The following is a 4,114-nucleotide window of genomic DNA, read 5'->3' as shown; positions in this document are numbered from 1 at the left end:
ATTTATTTTTTTCCTTATTTCAAAACAATAATCAAAATTGTGTGATACCTGCCTAAGGATAAACTCATAGATTGATGGAATGGAATGGAAATACAGAATAATCTCTGTATATCTTATTGTTTTGTTTGTTTTTGTTTTTCTTTTTTTCTAAAAAAAAGCAATAACCTCTTTACTCAAAATTCTTTCTAGAGAACAAGGTGATATTAACATTCTCTTAAGTAGGTGTTGAGGAGACTATTGTTTTCCTTTCTTTTTGATTGTAAATTCCGTTGCCAGTTTCAAGTATAAAGGAGACACTTTTTGAGTCTTGGCCTTAGGAGTTTTAATATGGGGTGGAAGATGACAACCGCCCAGTCTCCACAGGGGTTTATGTATCACTGTCTTCTTCGCCTCCTCCAAATGCCATCCAGGAACCGGAGGCAAAGGGGTTTTCAAGCTCGGATGAACTTCCAGCTAAGTGGAGGCTTGAGAACACTTTCTTCAGAGGAACAGGTTTGTTTCGATTCTTAGGGTCCAGCGGTACCTGAGGACCTTGGCGAGCTGTCACCGAATCTTTTGAATCTTGTTTGTTGCTCTCAGTGGTGGTCTTTGGGACAGGTGATTCGGCGGTGTGACTAAGGTCTATCACAGACCCTGATTGGTAGTGACACTCACTGCAGACCGCATGGTAGGGTTGGTGTCTCTTATTTTTCTACTCCTCACTGTTCTGGTAGGTTGCTTTTTGGTAAATGTCTTAGTGTCCTTTGCTTGACTTGTAGATTCTTTTGTGTCGTTTTGTTTGAAAGCTTTCATGTTCTCATTGAAATAGACTTTTTTTCTCCGAGTCAAGCTCACCAGATCCTGCTTGCATAAACACTAGCTTGTGAGGCTTCCTCTTGGTGTTTTTGTGAACCTTTTTCAGTTTGCTAAGTGCCGTTTTCATTCCTGATGGAAGCATCTCCAGGGAGTCCCCATCGCTTTCTGTTTCTCCTTCATCATCCGCTTCATCCTCTTCGGATGAGCAATTATCAGATATTTCTGAAGTCTCCAAAGGACTCCTGCTCAGAGTAGTAAAAACTCCTTTTTCCTCTCTAATCTTTCTTGCAAATTTTGTAACGTAAATCTTTCCTGTTCCTTCTGTCTACTTTGAGCACTGTCCTCAGATTTCATCGTGGTGATGTCCCCTTTCTGTAGCCGTTCTTTCTGGTCTTCCGGTGGCTCAAAACGTCTCCTTGTCAGATGTTTTTCTTGCTGCTCATCTTTGTAGGGTGAGGATTCATCTATTGGGATTTTATCCACTCTCTCTATCATACCATCTGATTTTCTAGAAATGCTTTGCTTTGTCTCTTCTTGCTGGTCTCTTTTTCCTTTTTGCCGTTTTGTTCATAAGCCGCATGGCGTATCTCTATCGAAACTTTCATAGCTGCTTCACTGCTTGGCACACTTTTATTACCAGATTCTCTGTTGATCATACGCTTTTGAACGGGTTCTTTTGTCTTTGTTATTGTGCCTAATGCATTCGGCACATACAGGATATTCTGAACTGGGGTTATTTTATACGAAAGAGAAGTCTTCGATGATATTCTTGAGACTGGTAGAGGCAATGGTGGTCGAATCTTTTGATTCTGCCTGACAGCCTTCATGGGAGAAGGTGGGCGCCACCCGACTGCAGGCGATGACGGCCATCTGTAACACGGTGTGTGTGATGGCTGCTGTTTCTTGGTGGTAAGGTTTACACTTTGTGTGTTGTCCAGTTCTGAGTTCTGGGGTGGTCCTTCAACATTTGTCTCAGGCTGTGCTTTCATACTGGCCTCAAGGTTTAATTTCTCGCTGGTCTTAAAAGAAGTCTGAGATGTTTCTATGAGTGTTTCCGAGGGCACAGCACTTGCCGAGCCCCAAACTTAATTCTGGTGAGCTATCTATGCTCACAACAGGCGATATTTCTACACTCACAACAGAGGATGATCCGATACTCGGAACGGGGGATGAATCCTCGCTCACAATGGGGGATGGTTCAACACTTGAAGAAGCATCCACATTCATTTGGGGGAATTCTTCAGCATTTGATTCGGGGTGCTTCATCGAGCTCCCACCAGCGAATCCTTCAATATTCACTTGGGGGAAATGTCCACCTTAGCATCAGAGATGTCCGCTATGTTTCAGAGTGCCATTTCCACATCAGCCTTAGATAGTCCGTCCAGGTTTGCCTGTGTGGGTTCTTCCATGTTCATCTTGGGTGGCATTTCTGCATTCGCCTTTGCTGGTCTTTCCATGTTTTCCTTGAGAGATGTTGCGATTTTCTTTGTGGGTGTGATTTCTAATTTGGCTGGAAGTGGCATTTTTAATGATGACTTACAGAATATTGCGGAAGACTTTAGCCCATCAGTAGTAAATACTGGTGTAGTAACATAGCGGAAAACATATTTGGTCATGCCAGGCGTAGTGTCCACGTGTTCCTCATCAACATTGGGATGTAATTGATTGTCTTTTCTATTCATAGAAGAGCTTCATTTACTTTCTGTTTTTCCTGATTTGTCAGCGTTGATCACACTCCTCTCCCACGACCAACTCTTCTGTTGCTGATCAGCACGATTGCACCTCTCCATTGTACGGGACACTACCGCCTTGAATTTTTCTTTATCTTTCTGCCTGTTTCTGTTTTCTTTTTTCTTCTGCAGATACTCGGCGTCGCTCGTCCTTTTCCTTCTGTTCTTTCAGTTTACGGTGTCTTTCTTCCAACTGTTTTTCATACTGTAGCTTCGCTTTCTGTTGTTTTTCAAGCAGTTGTTTCTCCTTGTTGGCTTCTTGTTGGCGTTTTCTCTCTTCCCTGCGTTCTTTGGCTAATTGTTGTTTGATGTCATTTTTAAGGACGGAACCATCTAAAACAGGTGTACATGACGATCTCTTAGAAGTAACTGCAGAAGAATTAATACCACGTTTACATCGCCGTTCTTCAGCTAGTTCTTGAGCTATGGCAACCAAGCGTTCTCGTAGACCCCACAAAGATGTGTTGCCACTGGTACCCGCAAAAGCGTGGTCGGCCATCTTCGGAGCTGAGTTGTGAACCACTAGTGGTTCTTGGGCGGCAGGGTGCAGCTGTTTTTGTTTTTCAAGACAGGAATTCTTTATGTAGTTCTGGTTGTTCTGTAACTCACTCTGTAGACCAGGCTAGCTTTGAGCTCACAGAAATCCACCTGCCTCTCAAGTGCTGGAATTAATGGCATGTGTCACCACTACCTGGTGTCTATTGATTTTTAAAGATGATGTCAAGACAATTCCACTCTTTTTGTAGTTGGTATGTAATATGTTTTACATTTATATTTTATTTTTACATTACATTTTTGCTTTTACATTATATCATATAAAGAAAGTAACTGAAAGCAAATGATAGTGCTAATATAAGAGCTGACATAAAATAATGAACTAGAGGGATAAATGCCTATGGTAGTACATTAATATACATTTCCTAGATATGCCACCAAATACCAAAAGCACAAGCAGAAAAATTAAGGATACATCAGACTACACAAACTTTTACAACATTTTCATTTCAAAAATACCATTAAGAAAATAAACAAAAACAAAACAGAGAAGAAAACTTTTATAAATAATGTATCGGTCAAGAGAAAATAATTTAATTAAAAATGGGCAACAGATTTGCTTTGTAATTTCTCTAAAGAAAATACACAAGTGTCCACTGTACCATAAAAGAAAGATTCAGTTCATTAGCTATTTGGGAAATGTAACTCATTGGCATGATGAGACAGCACTTCACATAACTAGGAGAGCTAAATTTAAAAAATTCAGACCAATACAGGTGTAAACATGGACAAGAGGCAATATGGATTTTCACACAATACAACTCTTTTAAATAATAACTTGTTATAACCTGAACATTTATTTACCATAGGAACCAACATTTTTTTTCCTAGGTGTGTACAAGGGCAATGAAAACATAGAGTAGAAACAAAAATTCATATGAACTGATGTGTTCTGCAATAATAGTTTTGTGCACTGTGAAAATGTCGTTGACAAGGCACCTTCTGACTGTTTTAATAAAGAGCTAAGTGTCTAATAGCCAGGCAGGAGCTATAGTTGAGTCTTCCAGGCACAGAGAGGAGTCTGGGAAAAAGAG

The 4,114-nt window shown here is 40.4% G+C and overlaps 1 pseudogene; it reads right to left on the bottom strand.

Annotated features, from left to right (window-relative positions):
• Positions 1–207: 207 nt before the first annotated feature.
• Positions 208–3,069, bottom strand: LOC126486564 (MAP7 domain-containing protein 3-like; annotated as a pseudogene).
• Between the last annotated feature and the right edge of the window lie 1,045 nt (positions 3,070–4,114).

Source organism: Alexandromys fortis, unplaced genomic scaffold, assembly GCF_014885135.2.
Source record: "Alexandromys fortis isolate MF-2015 unplaced genomic scaffold, M_Fortis_MF-2015_v1.1 scaffold_114, whole genome shotgun sequence".
NCBI classification, from domain to species: Eukaryota; Metazoa; Chordata; class Mammalia; order Rodentia; family Cricetidae; genus Alexandromys; species Alexandromys fortis.
Note: the sequence above shows the minus strand (reverse complement) of the source record. Positions and strands in the feature narration are given on the sequence as shown.